We start from the raw sequence: 19,305 nt of genomic DNA on the forward strand, positions 1-19,305 counted from the left end.
GAGGGGTGGAATATTAAGAATCCTACAGAAATAAATAGAAACAAGACTCACTAACTGCTCACCTTCACCTGCTACATCCAACACTGACAACGTCTTCACTTGAATAATATATACTTCACTAAACTGACAGAAGTGGATGCTTTTGAACTTGAAACCTGTGTAGGCAGAATAATGGCACACTTAAGGTAAAAACATCCTAATCCTGAAAACTGTGCATTATGTTTCTTTACATGACAAGAGGGAGTCAAGGAGGCAGATGGAAATGAGGTTGCAAATCAGTTGACCTTAAAATAAGAGTTTATCCTAGATTTTCTAGTTGGGCTCAAAGTAATCATTAGGGTCCTTAGCAACCAGTGATAGAAGAGAAAGTCAGAGTCATTTGATGTAAGGACTTAACCCACCACTGAGGGATTTTAAAATACAGAAAGGGGACTCTGACGAAGGACTGCAAGTGACCTCTAGAAGTTGAAAAAGGCAAGGAAATGGATGTCAGATGCCATAAAGGAACTGAATCTGGTAGACACATTGAATTTAGCCTTGTAATACCAGTGTCAGACTACTGAACTACTGAACCACAAGGTAATAAACACTTGCTGTTTTTAAGCCACTAAATTTGTGGTAACTTGTAACAGTAACAATAGAAAACTAATACAAACTTTTCCCACGTAATGCTTCATGTTAGAAAATATGTCACACAAGCTCTATATAGAGCTATGGTAAAAAGAGAAAATACAAATCAAAATATATTTCATCCAATGATTATTTTACACCTAAAACAACACACACACACAGAGCAGAAGTAAATTTTATTACTGCTAATTGAAGTAAATATCCAAAATAAGCATTCTGAGATTTTAAAAAGTAACACTAAATCCCCTAAAGCTAGATATCCAAAAATTAAGAATAATAGATATAAAAAGAGGTAGCAATAAATGCAAAGTAATTTGACTGGAGTCAGGAAGTTAAATGAAAGGAAAATATCAGAAATAAAAAACAAATTACAAAGTCGTCAAGTGAAAATAGATAAGAATAAAATCTAATAAAGCAAATTTATGAAAGAAAATAAAATGACAAAGAGAAATGAAAAACTGGGCTATGAAAAATCAATCCTGAGATATATTTCAGTAAAAATTTTAGACTTTAAGACAAAGAAAAAATTCCTTTTTTAAGAAAAATTATCAAACTACTTAGAAGTGAATGAAAACTACGCTGTCGTTCATTAGATTTCTCAGATGCTGTGTACAAAACTGGCAATGGGGTAGTAGACCTTTTTAAGAAACTCAGGAAACAAAGCACATGCCAAGGATTTTATACTCAGCAATAATGTCCTTCAAATATAAAAATTCAAAAGAAACATGTTGAAAGGACAAAAACTCAGGGATTGCCCATTTTTAAGAGTTAAGATAAACTACTCCATAATATTGCTGTCTCAAAGTCTATTTTGTGTGGCCAAATGTCTTACTTGTACCTTGAATTGAAATTAACCCCTGAGGGGGCGGAGTCAAGATGGTGTACTAGGAGGACACAGAATTTGCATCTCCTCACAACTAAGGCACCTACCAGGCACCAGTGGGGGACCACGAACACCTAAGGGGATGGGAAGAATCCTCCGTGATCAGGTGGGATGTGCGGCATAGTGGGAGTGAAAGGGAAGGAGAAGTGGAGGCAGGACAGGACTTCTCACTGCCTGAGGGGCAGCTGAGCAAGAAGGGGTCCCATGCCCGAGCGGAAAATTGGGAAACCATTGGGAGAGCAGAGGATCAAAAGGGTGCATGGCCAAGTTTCCCCTGCCCACTTGTGTCCCCAGGAGCCTGCTGAGATACTGGGCCTGATCTCTTGCCCACCAAGGTCCCCTCCAGCCACACAGGTCCTGAGGGAGTGGGAGGGAGGGAAGGGGGAGCAAAAGTAAAGGCTGGACCTCCAGGACTGGCACCCCTGAGGGGTGGCTGGGGGAGGGGAGGAGTTCCTACACCCAGCGGGACCCACCCACGATTAGGGGTCCAGCAGGGATGGGAGAGACCCTGGGAAAGATGGTGGGGGGGCCATGGATGAACAGAAGGGAACACGGCCAGTGCTTTCACTGTCCGCTTAGGCACCAGGGAGCCTGTGTTGGGCTCCCGGGCCTAATCCTCTGTCCTCAGAGCCTCCCTCCTACTGCACAGAGCCCAAGCCCCACCCCTACACCGCACCCAGGGCCCTAACTCTACACTCGGAGAGCCCCTCTGAGAGCCCCTCCAACCATGCTGGGCCTAAACCCCATCAACACACACATCCTCACCCAGGGCCTTACCTCGAAATTCCGAACATCACACTCGGAGGCCCCCGCCTTGGAGGTGCTGCCTCTTGCCTTCTGCACAAGTCCTAAGCAGAGGCCCAGCCCCACACTTGAATGTAGCCCCTCCTAGGCCCCACCCCCAGGGTCTTCTCCTGCTACGTGGGTCCTGAGCCTAGGCCCAGCCCCATGCTCAAATGTCACCCCCTTCACCTGCCTAGGTCCCACCCCATGCTAAACCCTGCCCCTGCCTATTTCACCCACACCTAAACTCCACCCCTATAGCCAAACATTTTTTCTTTTTTTTTTTTTCCTCTTTTAGATTGGGGTTCTCTTTTACCTTGTTGATTCTTTTATATTTTTATTTTTCCTAATAAATCTTTTATTTTTCTAATTTTATTTTATTCTTTATATTTGTTATTTTTCTCTCCTTTTGGCTTGTTCCCTTACCATTTTTTTTTTCTTTTTCTTTTTTCTGCTGTGGTTTTATTTTACCTTGTTGCAGTTGTTTCAATTATACTTTTATTTTTCCTAATATATTTTTTAATTTTCTAATTTTATTTTGTTTTTTATTCTTTGATATTATACTGCTCCTTTTTTTCTTGCTTTTTTTTTAACCACACCACGAAGCTTGTGGGATCTTGGTTACCAGGTTGGAGGTCGGGCCCGAGCTCCTGTGGTGGGAGCTCCAAGTCCAAACTGCTGAACTAACAGAGAACCTCAGACCCCAGGAAATATTAATTGGAGTGAGGCCTCCCGGAGGGCCTCATCTCAGCACAAAGACCCAACTCTATCCAACTGCCTGCAAACTCCAGTGCTGGAAGTCTCAGGCCAAACAACCAGTAAGACAGGAATACAGCACCACCCAAAGAGAAAAAAATAAATAAACAAATGACAAAAAAGTATGTCACAGATGAAGGAGCAAGGTAAAAACCTATAAGACCAAATAAATGAAGACAAAATAGGTAATCTACCTGGAAAAGAATTCAGAGTAATGATAGTAAAGAGGATCCAAAATCTCAGAAACAGAATAGAGAAAACACAAGAAACATTTAACAAGGATCTACAAGAACTAAAGAACAAACAAACAATGATGATCAACACAATAAAAGAAATTAAAAATACTCTAAAAGGAATCAGTAGCAGAATAACTGAGGCAGAAGAATGGATAAGTGACCTGGAAGAAAAAATGGTGGAAATAACTGCCAGGGAGCAGAATGAAGAAAAAACAATGAAAAGAATTAAGGACAGTTTCAGAGACCTCTGGGACAATTAAAATTATAGGGGTCGAATTCTAGGTGTCCCAGAAGAAGGAGAGAAAAAGAAATGGTCTTAGGAAATACTTGAAGAGGTTATAGTCGAAAACTTCCCTAACATGGGAAAGGAAATAGTCAATCAAGTCGAGGAAGCAGAGAGAGTATCATACAGGATAAACCCAAAGAGAAACACACCGAGACACATATTAATCAAACTATCAAAAATTAAATAAAAAGAAAAATTATTAAAAGCAGCAAGGGAAAAAAAATATATTATACAAGGGAATCCCCATTAGGTTAACAGCTGATTTTTCAGCAAAAACTCTGCAAGCCAGAAGGGAGTGGCAGGACATATTTAAAGGGATGAAAGGGAAAAAGCTACAACCAAGATTACACTACCCAGCAAGGTTCTCATTCAGAATTGATGGAGAAATTTAAAACTTTACAGACTAGCAAAAGCTAAGAGAACTCAGCATCACCAAAACAACTTTACAACAAACGCTAAAGGAACTGCTCTAGGCAGGAAACGCAAGAGAAGGAAAACACCTACAAAAACAAACTGAAAACAATTAAGAAAATGGTAATAGGAACTTACATATCGATAATTATGTTAAGTGTAAATGGATTAAATGCTCCAACCAAAAGACATAGACTGGCTGAATGGATACAAAAATAAGACTTCTATATATGCTGTCTACAAGAGACCTACTTCAGACCCTGGGACACATACAGACTGAAAGTGAGGGGATGGAAAAAGATATTCCATGTAAAAGGAAATCTAAAGAAAGATGGAATAGCAATTCTCATATCAGACAAAATAGGCTTTAAAATAAAGACTATTCCAAGAGACAAAGAAGGACACTACATAATGACCAAGGGATCAATGCAAGAAGAAGATACAACAGTTGTGAATATTTATGCACCCAACACATAAGGCAAATGCTAACAGCCATAAAAGGGGAAATTGATAGTAACATGATAATAGTAGGGGATTTTAACACCCCACTTTAACCAATGGACAGATCATCCAAAATGAAAATAAATAAGGAAACACAAGTTTTAAATGACACGTTAAACAAGATGGACTTAAGTGATATATATAGGACATTCCACCCCCAAACAACAGAATTCACTTTCTTTTCAAGTGCTCATGGAACATTCTCCAGGATAGACCATATCTTGAGTCACAAATCAAGCCTTGGTAAATTTAAGAATATTGAAATCATATCAAGTATCTTTTCCAACCACAACAAGTATCTTTTCCAACCACCACTCTATGAGACTAGAAATCAATTACAGGAAAAAAAAAACTGTAAAAAAAATACACACATGTGGAGGCTAAACAATATGCTACTAAATAACCAAGAGATCACTGAAGAAATCAAAGAGGAAATCAAAAAATACCTAGAAACAAATGACAGTGAAAGAAGATGACCCAAAACCTGTGGGATGCTGCAAAAGCAGTTCTAATTGGGAAGTTTAGAGCAATACAATCCTACCTCAAGAAATAAGATACATCTCAAATAAACAACCAAAACTTACACCTAAAGAAGTTAGAGAAAGAAGAACAAAAAATACCTAAAGTTAGCAGAAGGAAAGAAATCATGAAGATCAGATCAGAAATGAAGGAAGCAATAGCAAAGATTAATAAATCTAAAAGCTGGTTCTTTGAGAAAATACACAAAATTGATAAACCATTAGCCAGACTCATCAAGAAAGAAAGGGAGAAGACTCAAATCAACAGAATTAGAAACGAAAAAGTAGTAACAACAGACACTGCAGAAAAAAAGGATCATGAGAGATTACCACAAGCATTTATATGCCAATAAAATGGACAACCTGGAAGAAATGGACAAATTCTTAGAAAAGCACAACATGCCGAGACTGAACCAGGAAGAAATAGAAAATATAAACAGAACAATCACAAGCACTGAAATTGAAACTGTGATTAAAAATCTTCCAACAAACAAAAGCCCAGGACCAGATGCCTTCACAGGCAAATTCTATCAAATATTTAGAGAAGAGCTAACACCTATCCTTCTCAAACTCTTCTAAAATGTAGCAGACTCCCAAACTCATTCTACGAGGCCACCATCACCCTGGTAACAAAACCAGACAAAAAAAGAGAACTGCAGGCCCATATCTCTGATGAACTTAGATAGAAGAAACCTCAACAAAATACTAGCAAACGGAATCCAACAGCAGATTAAAAGGATCATACACCATCCTCAAGTGGGGTTTATCCCAGGAATGCAAGAATTCTTCAATATATGCAAATCAATAAATGTGATACACCATATTAACAAATTGAAGGTTAAAAACCATATGATAATCTCAATAGATGCAGAAAAAGCTTTAGACAAAATTCAACACCAATTTATGAAAAGAACTCTCCAGAAAGTAGGCATAAAGGGAACCTACCTCAACATAATAAAGGCCATATATGACAAACCCACAGCCAACATCATTCTCAATGGTGAAAAACTGAAACCAATTCCTCTCAGGAAGAAGACAAGGTTGCCCACTCTCACCACTATTATTCAACATAGTTTTGGAAGTTTTAGCTACAGCAATCAGAGAAGAAAAAGAAATAAGAGGCATCCAAACTGGGAAAGAAGAAGTAAAGCTGTCACTGTTTGCACGTGATATGATACTATACATAGAGAATCCTAAAGATGCTATCAGAAAACTACTAGAGCTAATTAATGAATTTGGTAGAGTAGCAGGATACAAAATTAATGCACAGAAATCTCTTGCATTCATATACACTAATGATGAAAAATCTGAAAAAGAAATTAAGAAAACACTCTCATTTACCATTGTAATAAAAAGAATAAAATACCTAGGAATGAGACAAAAGACCTGTATGCAGAAAACCATAAGACACTGATGAAAGAAATTAGATATGATACAAACAGTTGTAGAGATCTACCATATTCTTGTATTGGAAGAATCAACATTGTGAACATGAGTATAGTACCCAAAGCAATCTTTAGATTCAATGCAATCCCTATCAAATTACCAATGGCATTTTTCACAGAACTAGAACAAAATTTTTCACAATTTGTATGGAAACACAAAACACTCCAAATAACCAAAACAATCTTGAGAAAGAAAAATGGAGCTGGAGGAATCAGGCTCTCTGACTTCAGACTATATTACAAAGCTACAGTAATCAAGAGAGTATGGTACTGGCACAAAAACAGAAATATAAATCAATGGAACAGGATAGAAAGCCAAGAGATAAACCCATGCACATATGGCTACCTTATCTTTGATAAAGGAGGCAAGAGTATACAAGGGAGAAAAGACAGCCTATTCAATAAGTGGTGTTGGGAAAACTGGACAGTTACATATAAAAGAATGAAATTGGAACACTTCCTAACACCATACACAAAATTAAACTCAAAATGGATTAAAGACCTAAATGTAAGGCCAGACACTATAAAACTCTTAGAAGAAAGCATAGGCAGAACACTCTGACATAAATCACAGCAAGATCCTTTCTGACCCACCTCCTAGAGAAATGGAAATAAAAACAAAAATAAACAAATGGGACCTAATGAAACTTAAAAGCTTTTGTACAGCAAAGGAAACCATAAACAAGTTGAAAAGACAGCCCTCAAAATGGGAGAAAATATTTTCAAATGAAGCAACTGACAAAGGATTAATCTCCAAAATATACAAGCAGCACATTGAGCTCAATAACAAAGAAACAAAAACCCAATCCAAAAATGGGCAGAAGACCTAAATAGACATTTCTCCAAAGAATATATATAGATTGCCAACAAACCCATGAAAGGATGCTCAACATCACTAATCATTAGAGAAATACAAATCAAAACTATGATGCTGTATCACCTCACACTGGTCAGAATGGCCATCATCAAAAAATGTACAAACAGTAAATGCTGGAGAGCGTGTGGAGAAAATGGAACCCTCTTGCACTGTTGGTGGCAATGTAAATTGATAGTCACTATGGAGAACAGTATGGAGTTTCTTTAAAAAACTAAAAATAGAACTACTGTATGACACAGCAATCCCACTACCGAGCATATACCCTGAGAAAACCATAATTCAAAATGAGTCATGTATCAGAATGTTCATTGCAGCACAATTTACAATAGCCAGGAAATGGAAGCAACCTAAGTGTCCATCGACAGACGAATGGATAAAGAAGATGTGGCACATATATACAATGGAATATTACTCTGTCGTAAAAAGAAAGAAATTGGGTTATTTGTAGTGAGGTGGATGGACATAGAGTCTGTCATACAGAGTGAAGTAAGTCAGAAAGAGAAAAACAAATACCATATGCTCACACATATATATTGAATCTAAAAAGAAAAATGGTTCTGATAAGTCTAGGGGCAGGACAGGAATAACGACACAGATGTAGAAAATGGACTTGAGGACACGGGGAAGGGGAAGGGTAAGCTAGGATGAAGTGAGAGAGTGGCATTGACATATATACACTACCAAATATAAATTAGAAAGCTAGCTGCATAGCACAGGGAGATCAGCTCAGTGCTTTGCGACCACCTAGAAGGGTGGGATAAGGAGGGTGGGAGGGAGACACAAAAGGGAGAGGATATGTGGATATACGTATGCATATAGCTGATTGACTCTGTTACACAGCAGAAACTAACACAACATTGTAAAGCAATTATACTCCAATAAATATGTTTAAAAAAAAATTAACCCCTCCTATGAGTACATGCCTTATATAACAGCTCCCAGAGTCACAAGTAAATGTATTTTTCTAACTACCCCCTACTTCCCTTGGGATAAGCATTCCCCCTGTTCCCGGGGCCTTCCTCTTGTGCACCCTTAGGTAAGACCCTCCCAGAAGCATATCAAAACCCTGTTCCTTTTAGTTTGAATTGACCAATACTTCCTTAGCCTAGGAACCCAAAGCACTCCACCTATGACCTTAATAAGTGCATGGGCCCAGGTCCTGCCCTACTCTCTCTACTTGTAACCTGCCATGAGCCCGTGTGGCCCCTCAGGGCATGCTATTTACTTTTTTCATGACCTATGTGTATTGAATTTCTCTATTTCACTTCCCTTGTTGAAGCGTGGCTCACCACCCAATACCCTAGGGCTTTTAGCAAAGTCACAATTGGCTTTATGAATGGGATGGATTGTAACAGTCTTGCTATAACCGTTAGAAATGCCATTTAGCTGCAAATGGCTTACTGACCGGCTCTCCCAGGTGGGTAGTTCTATCTGGAAAAAGTCTACCACATACTAACCTACAGCTGTACTATTTTTCACTGCATTGTATTGATTCTGCTGAATTTTACCTTGGCTTCCCATTCCAAAGTGCAAGCTCTGAAAAAATACCAGAATCCTCCTGAACCTCAGAGCGTTGATAATTGGAGCTGACTTGAGATGCTACAGATGTGTTTTCTGCCTAGAAATACCCCAGAGGAAGGGGAGCAAATTCCCCCAGCAGGTATTAGGCAGGTATTAGGCTATAATTTCCCAACTATAAACATGAACCCAGCTACCAACTCTTAGGAGAGTTGGCTAAGTTTTCACAAGGTCCAGTCGTGTTAGTTAATGGCCAGGAGAGGAAAGTGACAACCCCCACCCAGGTGTGGTCTACTGTGCCAGGCAGTGACCTTAGAAAGAGGAGGGAGAGGCTCTCCTTCCCTGGCCATTGTGTTTTCAGGCTGCACCAGGACACTGAGCTCTAAACCACGTGGTTGGGACACGGTCATTGGGAAAGTCATGGCCCAAGGCAAAGGCACATGTGGCTGGGGCCCAGGTCCTTCTGATGCTGCATACCTTGCTGCTGTCCCATCTCAAGTCTTCTGATCCCATGAATATCATCAGTCCCACTCTAGGCTTGAGGTGGCACAAGATCAAATGGTTCAATGCAAATGTCCAGAACACCTATTACTGCCCCCACTATAATGCCCAAGGAAATTAAACTCCTTACTAAATCGGAAATGCCCATAGAAGCAGCCTTGGCACTGCTCAACACCCAGGCATACCAACATACCAAAGCCCCGGTTCTTCACTCTCAAGGTCTAGGTCTGAATGATCCTGGAACCACTGCTCTAGCAAAGGCTGACCCCATCTCAGTGAGGTCTATTAGACCACGCTGCAGAGGGAACTGACTACTTGTCCCACCACCAGGGGATGTCAACTGCATATCTTTTAAGGGACAATTCATTAGGTCAAATCAGTGGCAGATATAGAGAATTAGAAACTGAAACTCAAAATTTTATCTGTCTTCAGATTCAAAATATTTTAAAAGACTTGATGCAGCAGGAGAGAAAACAAGTGTGGGGGAGTGCTGACTGACTCTTCATAGTGTTTAATAATAGCTCTGAACTATTACTCACTGCCCCAGAAATGAGGCAACTAGCTGGGTTTTCCAAGAACTCAAAAACATATAACCTTTAAAAAGACTCCCAGAGCCTGAGGCCAAATTCTTAAGAGACACTGGTGACCCCATCCCCCCACCCACGAGGGGCCACACCAGGATCAAGCCAACCAGAATTAAAGCAAAGGCTGCTGCCATCAATAGAATCAAGGCTTCTATTGAGGAGGGAGAGTCCAAACCCAAAAGCACAAGCCCTAAGCATATAGAGGGAAAATCCCTTCCCCTGCTTACTAGGATTTTTACGGCTTGCATGAAGCTCACCCTTCTATTGCAGTTATTACCTCCAAGTCTCAAAGCCAAAGGAAGACACTAGATAAAGCCTGACTCTCCTTGGGTTGGTATGGTCCAGTGGATCTTTCACTTCTTTGAAGATAGCAACCAAGATGAACTGGATTTCACCTCCAATGGTGAGGAGGCCCCAACTGACTTTGAATCCAAAGAATTCTGCTTATAGGAAGCCCTCCCTCCAAGTTACAGAGCTTGTAATCCTCCGCTTTGTGGGGACTTCCTACAGTACTCAATGAGGCCATGGAGAGACTAGACAAGGTGGCCCTCTGTGAAGGAGGCGTTCACCTCGACTTTCAGATTGTATAGTACCAAAGATTGTATAGTACCAACCCACAACCTCAAGGTCAACCCTTGGGTGCCAGGCCCCACATCCCACCTTGAAAAGCACCCTTCTCACCTCCTGTTCCTGGAGCCTCCATGCCAGCCCTTTTGGGATTTAATGCCTAGAACAATTCCAAACAGATGAGTACCTTATACTACATCTCCACCAATTGGGGGTCCCCAGTGAGCTTACAACTTCAGGATCCCTGCTACAGAGTCCAACCTCAATGGCCCAGAGGTCTTCAGAGGGTCCTGGGACTCCCTCTGCCCTAAACAACCTCTCTAGAACATTACCCTAATAAATAGGCAGCTCCCTGGAGCTTGTCCCACCTTCCAGTGATAATTGCCCATTGACGACTCTGGTGGTCCACTGGGACAAAAGCAAAAATAACCAGAGATTCTTGGCTCTATTAGCAAAGGAATGCATGTCACAGTGATTCCAGGCAACCCTTCCAAATTCTTCAAGGGAACTTTCTGCAGCCTATAAGACACAGCAGGTAAAACTATAAAAGGAGTACAAATTAAGCTAGGTGTGCCTGTTGGCACCATATTTCTAAAACAGTTGCCAGTGTTGATGGTCCCCTGACTCTCTCTTTTCCTAATATGGGCATGGAGGCCCTTACTCAGCTATACACTAGGTGGAATAAACCCAAATTCCTGGCCTTTTTCGTGGAAGCTGTGAAATGAGAACCTGTCCAACAGCCTTCTCCAGTGAAAACAGTAAATACACCACAGTGTTGACGGAAATAAGGTACAGAGGGCCTTCAGCCCATCATTAGAAATATGCTTGACACTGGGGTCATTAGGTCCATGGTCTCACCTATTAATAGCCCCACCTAGCCAGTGTTAAAACTGGCCACCAATGGATGGAGACTAACAATTGACTATCAAAATTTCAATGCACCATTAATGTTTCCACCATTAAGGCCTCCATTCCCAATGTTATAGAGATGATAGATGATATCCAAAAAGCCTGGCCACCCATGGGTTATCTGAATGGCACATAACGAGGTAGCAAGGTCTAGATTCACTCAAACTAACCACTGCCGCCCTTGCAATTACATGGATGACACTCTACTATGGGGCTCTCTGAGGATGCAGCCCAAGAAGATTTACAGCTAGAAATACAATATTTACAGCAGAGAGGATGGACCATTGCCCCACATAAGATCCAAGGACCAGCCTTTGAAGTCAGCTGAGGACCTCAAAATTCCTATCGCTGTAAAACCTCAACTCACGATCAAGCCTCCTTTCACATTACGACAGGCCCAGCACATGTTAGTTCTGTTCACATTTTGGAGGCAACACGCTTGTTCATTCTACTTAAGGCTATTTATGCTGTTACATGCAAATCAGCTTCTTCCCACTGGGAGCACCTCAACAGACTTCCTTGCAGCTGGCCCAGCAAACCAGACAGCAGCTCCTTCCTTTAGTCCCTTTACAGCTCAGACTTCCTAGTTGAGTCACTGCAACACCCCGTGGGGTCTCTAGACTCAGCATGGCTCTACCTGGGGTTCTGGGCATGGGGTTCTGGGCATGGGGCCCTGGACCAAATGCCGGCCCTAGACAGCAGCCTGGGACATGACACTCACATGTCAAACGTTGGCAGCCTCCTGGGCTCTTTTAGGGACAGAGGAATCATAGGGCTCACAGCCCAAACTACTTCACACAAAAGTCCTTGAGTCAGGGGTTCAATCCAGCAGAGTCTTGGCATGGCCTCTGAGGCCTCACTGTTAAAAAGAAATGCGGCACCTTCCAGAAAGGACTAAACTGATGTCAAGGGCCTTTCCCTTGCGGGAAAATGAGGCAGCCCGCATGCTCAGCCTCTTGCCAACTGACACTGAGGTGCAGCTACTGGTACCTCCACTGATGGGCCCTCTAGCAATTTGGGGATCCCCTTGGGACCAGCTGCATGGAAAGAGAGTGGGTGTTCTTCCTGAATGGCAGCGCCCATTGTATGCAGTGCAGCCCACTGGAAGGCTGCAGAATTTCATCCTTCTGGCAGCATATCCCTAGACCAGGAGGGCTCTCCTGGCTTGGGTCAGCTTGGTGGCAGCGCCCCTGGCTCTACAACAGGCCATAAAAATGGGACTCCCAAGGGCACACATTTTTACTGGCTCCAGGATGGTAGCCAATGGGCTCGCAGTCTGGTCCGGACAAAGGCAAATGGATAATTTCATGATTCAAAAAAAGCTTCTGTGGGGTGTTTCCATTTGGAAAGAGAGAGCCGACTCACATAGGCTGATTACGGTCACCCATGTCTCTGTGCACAAATGCCAACAAGCACATTATAACATTGCGACTCCTTATCCAAATGGCATGCTTGTTCTATGGCCCCACATGAGCTACCTCCTAGAGTACCACACACAACTCTGGACACAACTATTTCTCCAGAGGTGCCATGCACAGTAGCAGGGTGGGCCCGTATTACACCCCAGCACAAGGGAGTGACAACACTCACAGATGGAGTGTACAGGCGCAAATTCCCCCTCACCACAGGTCTAGCCAAAGTGGTGGTAAATAGTTGCCCTCTCCACTCCCAAATAAAACTCTGGAAGCCTCCCAGGTGGGGACATGTGCCCCTAGGTGACAGACCCTATTCAGGAAGGCAAATTAATTTTATCTGACCACTGCTGCCCTCTGCTGGAGCTAGTAGGTATGACACTTACAGTGGACTACTGCTGGCGGCTTCCCCCAGAAATGCTGCGTCTCATCATGCAATCTCCTTCTTAATCAGGTGCGTGCTCATCCCCTTGGGTCCACCAGATATTGTAGATGCAGATCAAGGGGCTCATTTAACCTCCCAAGCTGTTTGGTCATGGGCTCTAGACCATGGACTCTTGTGGAATTTCCACCTAGCTTACAGGTCCCAAGTGTCCAGACTTATAGAGAAGCACAGCAGTTTACTCAAAGATATGCCCCTCAAGCTTTTAAACCATAAGTGGTGGACAGATACTTTACACTAATACTTTACATTTTACACTAATACTTTACACAGATACTTTACACTAAGCTCTAATACTGCTTAATTCCTAGCCCTCAGGTCTCCAGCTCCCTCACACCTACGACCAGTCTTATCCAGGGACTCCCTTGTTGGTACTTAAAGGGAACCCCCATTCCATTGACATTAGAGAGGACATCATTCACATCCACTCACCAGAGAAATGATCCCTTTACCATTTTGATATTTTGATCATCTCCCCATCTTCCACACACTCGTGGCCCAGTAGAGGGTAGATTATACAATATGACCCTCACATTAGAGAGTCCAAGGAGACAAACCCCAACCAAACTGAGAGACCAGGATTACACAAATTCTACTGACCTAGATGATAACCCAGTACCAGCTGTAAAGCTAAGGCCAAATGTGTGTTTTAAATACAACTACATATTTTTTAATTAAAAAGTTCATTCCTTATAAGCAACTCTGTTGATAGAGATCTCCTCACTATCATTACTAACCCTGAGATATAAAGATTTGTTGTTTTATCCTTACCAGGAGTAGGCTTGGGTTAAAGAGCGTTAACCTTATAGCTGAGCCAATTGTGTTTCCGAACTCCTTTGTGAAGAAAGAGTAGAAACTTGGGCAATTTTATTTAATCCTCACTTGTATTTCCTCTTATGTAAAATGGAGATAATAATAGTATTTACCTTACAGAGTCATTGTGACTATTAAATGTATTAGTATATGTAAGACTTTGAACAAACCCTGGAATATTAGGCACATAAATGGTACTTATAATCATCACCATCATCATCTCTATCATCTTAATCAACACTGTTATCATAAATTAGATATAGCCTTACCATTCTGTGTATAAGAACACACATTAAAGGTGTTGTTAATCAGTGATATTTTAGGTACTTATGTTTACTACTTAAAAGATGCATCATTATATTTTAAGTCATTTAGAGAATAACTTTGGTGTTTGTCTTCATTTTTTTTACTTTTCAATAAAATTGAAAAATTTATACTAATGAAAGTATCTAGGCACAAAATTAATTGTGTTCAATGTTTTGTGTTAATAAGGCATTGAGATATTAGCTTCACAGATAGGGAAATTGAGACATAATATGATTACTTTTAAATAAATTAATCATTTTGACAATGAATAAACCAGTAATTGGGCCGGCCTCACGTCCTCCGACTACTCACTGGGCGCTGAGAACGCGGGCGCCCTCCCGCTGAGAAGCCATGGAGGTTCCCGGTAGCGTGTGCAAGAAAGTCAAGCTGAGCAATAACGCGCAGAACTGGGGGATGCAGAGGGCAACTAATGTCACCTATCAAGCTCACCACGTCAGCAGGAACAAGAGAGGTCTACAGGCTTATCGGGAGCAGGAAAGACCACAGTAAGCATGGCTTTGGAGGAGTACTTGGTTTGCCATGGTATTCCATGCTACACTTTGGATGGTGACAACATTCGTCAAGGTCTCAACAAAAATCTTGGCTTTAGTCCTGAAGACAGAGAAGAGAATGTTCGACGCATTGCAGAAGTTGCTAAGCTTTTTGCAGATGCTGGCTTAGTGTGCATCACAAGTTTTATATCACCTTATACTCAGGATCGCAACAATGCGAGGCAAATTCATGAGGGTGCAAGTTTACCTTTTTTTGAAGTGTTTGTTGATGCTCCCCTGCATGTTTGTGAACAGAGGGATGTCAAAGGACTCTACAAAAAAGCACGGGCGGGAGAAATTAAAGGTTTCACTGGGATTGATTCTGAATATGAAAAACCAGAGGCCCCGGAATTAGTGCTGAAAATAGACTCCTGTGATGTAAATGACTGTGTGCAGCAGGTTGTGGAACTTCTACAGGAACGGGATATTGTACCTGTGGATGCCTCTTATGAAGTGAAAGAACTGTATGTGCCAGAAAATAAACATCATTTGGCAAAAACGGATGCAGAAACATTACCAGCATTGAAAATTAATAAAGTGGATATGCAGTGGGTGCAGGTTTTGGCAGAAGGTTGGGCAACCCCGCTGAATGGCTTTATGAGAGAGAGGGAGTACTTGCAGTGTCTTCATTTCGATTGTCTTCTGGATGGGGGTGTCATTAACTTGTCAGTACCGATAGTTCTGACAGCTACTCAGGAAGATAAAGAGAGGCTGGACGGCTGCACGGCTTTTGCTCTGATGTACGAGGGCCGCCGCGTGGCTATTCTTCGCAATCCAGAGTTTTTTGAGCACAGGAAGTGGGGAACAGGCACTTTTGAGCACAGGCAGTGGGGAACAACATGCAAGAATCACCCCTACATCAAGATGGCTATGGAACAAGGAGATTGGCTGATTGGGGGAGATCTTCAAGTTTTGGACCGAATTTATTGGAATGATGGTCTTGATCAGTACCGTCTTACTCCTACTGAGCTAAAGCAGAAGTTTAAAGATATGAATGCAGATGCTGTCTTTGCATTTCAGTTACGCAACCCAGTGCACAATGGCCATGCTCTATTAATGCAGGATACCCATAAGCAACTTCTAGAGAGGGGCTACCGGCGCCCTGTCCTCCTCCTTCACCCTCTTGGTGGCTGGACAAAGGACGATGATGTTCCTCTGATGTGGCGTATGAAGCAGCATGCTGCAGTGCTGGAGGAAGGAGTCCTGAATCCTGAAACCACAGTGGTGGCCATCTTCCCATCTCCCATGATGTATGCTGGACCAACTGAGGTCCAGTGGCATTGCAGAGCACGGATGGTTGCAGGAGCCAATTTTTACATTGTTGGACGAGACCCTGCTGGCGTGCCTCATCCAGAAACAGGGAAGGGTCTGTATGAGCCAACTCATGGCGCCAAAGTGCTGACCATGGCCCCTGGCCTAATCACCTTGGAAATAGTTCCCTTTCGAGTCGCGGCTTATAACAAGAAAAAGAAGCGGATGGACTACTATGACTCTGAGCACCATGAAGACTTTGAATTTATTTCAGGAACACGAATGCGCAAACTTGCCCGAGAAGGCCAGAAACCTCCTGAAGGTTTCATGGCTCCCAAGGCCTGGACCGTGCTGATGGAATACTACAAATCCTTGGAGAAAGCTTAAGCTGTTAACCCAGTCATTTCACCTTTGACACCTCGCTGAGTAACAAAAGGGGACCATGTAGTTACTGTTGGCATTTCTTTGTGGTGGCATCTGTATGGACATGCTTCCTAAAAACAGACCCTTTTCCTTAACTAGCATCAGTTTTGGTCTGCCTTATGAGTTCTGTTCTGAACTAGTGTAACACACTCCTGGTTTTAATGTATCTTTTCCACTTACTATAGTTAAATATTCCTACAATACAGTCTTTTTGTAATATATTTATGCTTCTGTCTCATGATTTTTTCAAGCTGTTATATCAGTAACCAATAGTATACACATTGAATCTCACTTTTCATCTCTTGAAAAAAGAAGAAAAAATCCACTAAACAATAAACTTGGCTAGACCTTGTTTTGGGAATTTTACAAGACGTCTGTAGCATTTAGATTTTTTTTTTCTGCATTGAAAGTACAAACTGCTTGCTTCCTTCCTTCCCATCAGCTATTGATCTCTCAACTGTTATAATCTAAAGTATATTAATATCTATGTAAGCCCTGAACGAACTTTATTCAATAAAATTAAACTTTCTGGCTTCTTAAAAAAAAACAAACCAGTAATTGAATTTTACTTTTCCTATTCTTATCTCAAAAACAAGTTTATAAAAGTGTGCATCGAGTCTGCGTATCCTTCCATCCAATCACCTAAACTCTGTCTACCAGGCTATCACTTTTGGGAAGATGATGTAAGAAAGTTTCAAAATATAGCTGGCATAATTGTGCATAGCTGCTGTCAAGAATTCCTAGGCAGAGACTGTCATCTTAAAAGGTTACTGTGACATTTCTAGAATATGCCTTTTCAAATATGAATGAAACATGTTGCCTTTTTGGTTGAGGGTAAGGAAGGCATGGAACCTGAAATTTTCCACAGTGCCAAAATTAGAAAACAAAGTATTAGAATGCCAAGATTAATCAATCACTCAACAAGTATTTATGTAATACCTGCTTAGGTGTCCAATGCATTGCTTGGAACTAGCATTTTATCAGGTTTAAGTGTTTAACCAAATGCAATCTAAAAATTAAGAAGCTGCCTTAATCTAAATTATATAGGTCTGCCAATAGAATGTTCCATATGTTGGTGCTACTAAAGTACCTACACCCTTTTGAATGAATATTTTCTATGCTCAGAGTTATTACAAAGGCAGAGACAAATTCTACCTGTAATAAAATTTAACTCTTTGAAGAAACAAATATGAAAGTTATGTAGTTAAGATGTATACATATATCATCATGTTGTACACGTTAAACTTATACAGTGTTATATATCAATTATATCTCAATAAAGATGGGAAATGATAAATAATAACTTCAAACAAATAACTTTGTAGTGCTAAAGTCCTGCTCTTCTAAAAGAAAAGTAGAATATGCCAGAAGCAGAGTCAATCACTGGCTGCTTTTCACAAAGGTTCATTGACATTAACAACATCATTTAGGAAAGATTTATTTTAAGCTATATTAATAGTGGGGATAATGGAAGTAAATGTAAACTGTAACACAGTGGCATAGATTTTACATATTGATTAAAAAGTCATTTAAAATCCTCTTGACTGTAAAAGGAGAGAGGCAAAGATCATGGAAAGAGTCTTAAGAATATTTCTAAATATTTCACATTGTGCAGGTGATTTCAGATAAATTTGGGGATGAAGTTGCTGTGCTATCCTTCCTGTGGAGTTGTAAATGTCATGTTCCAAATTCAGGATAATTCCACAGCTGGAAAAGAGCTTTCACATAGTGTCTACCAGTTTTCTGTTATGCTCTTATTAATCATTAATTCTTTCCTATATAAATCATTTAATTTAATAAAGAATATTCATTGTGCTACTAATCTATTCATAACTTAAAATAATCCATTTATAATAATAGTAGAAAATAAGGTTAAACAAAGTAACTTTATTTGCCTTTTTTTTGTTTGTGCCCTTACTAATTAGAGTTGTGAAACAAGCCTTTTCTCCTCTTCTTTTGCTTAGCTGGTTTCCAGACCTTAAAATGACTTAGCTAGTTCAGCACGGGAGTAAGTATTATATTTGTAGCATTAAAGAAATAAAGAGATTTTCAGGGAAATTGGATGCAAAATGTAATACGTATAAAAAAATGTTAGAGTGGATGAAAATAATTATAGATAGATAGAAAGATATAGTTTTGCTGGCTTTCTTTTTTTTGGAGCCCATATTTGCTTCTGTTTTTATTTTTTTAATTTATTTTTATTATTTTCTAATTTGTCTGCATTGGGTCTTCGTTGCTGCACGCAGGCTTTCTCTAGTTGCAGCGAGCGGGAGCTACTGTTTGTCACGGTGCATGGGCTTCTCATTGCAGTGTCTTCTCTTGTTGTAGAGCACAGGCTTTAGGTGCGAGGACTTCAGTAGTTTTAGCTCACGGGCTCTAGAGCACAGACTCAGTAGTTGTGGTGCACGGGCTTGGTTGCTCCATGGCATGTGGGATCTTCCTGAACCAGGGATCAAACCCCTGTCCCCTGCATTGGCAGGCAGATTCTTAACCACTGAGCCAATGAGAAGTCCCTTGCTGTTGTTTTTAACCATCAGTGTACCTTTTGGCTCCAAGAATCTTTGCTCATTCACATCAATTCTGTCAGCTCGTTTCCATTTTTTTCTTTTCTTTTTTCTTTTCTTTTTTTGTGGGTTCTTGATTCAAGGTTGTCTCTAGAGTCCATTCACAGGTAAATATGCAGGCTGTTCTCTTTGCATATC

The 19,305-nt window shown here is 40.9% G+C and overlaps 1 pseudogene; it reads left to right on the top strand.

Moving 5' to 3' along the window:
- The first annotated feature begins 14,729 nt into the window (after positions 1 to 14,729).
- On the top strand, positions 14,730 to 16,567 carry LOC103082814 (bifunctional 3'-phosphoadenosine 5'-phosphosulfate synthase 1 pseudogene; annotated as a pseudogene).
- Positions 16,568 to 19,305: the final 2,738 nt, after the last annotated feature.

Source organism: Lipotes vexillifer, unplaced genomic scaffold (assembly GCF_000442215.2).
Source record: "Lipotes vexillifer unplaced genomic scaffold, Lipotes_vexillifer_v1.1 scaffold761, whole genome shotgun sequence".
In the NCBI taxonomy this organism is placed as follows: Eukaryota; Metazoa; Chordata; class Mammalia; order Artiodactyla; family Lipotidae; genus Lipotes; species Lipotes vexillifer.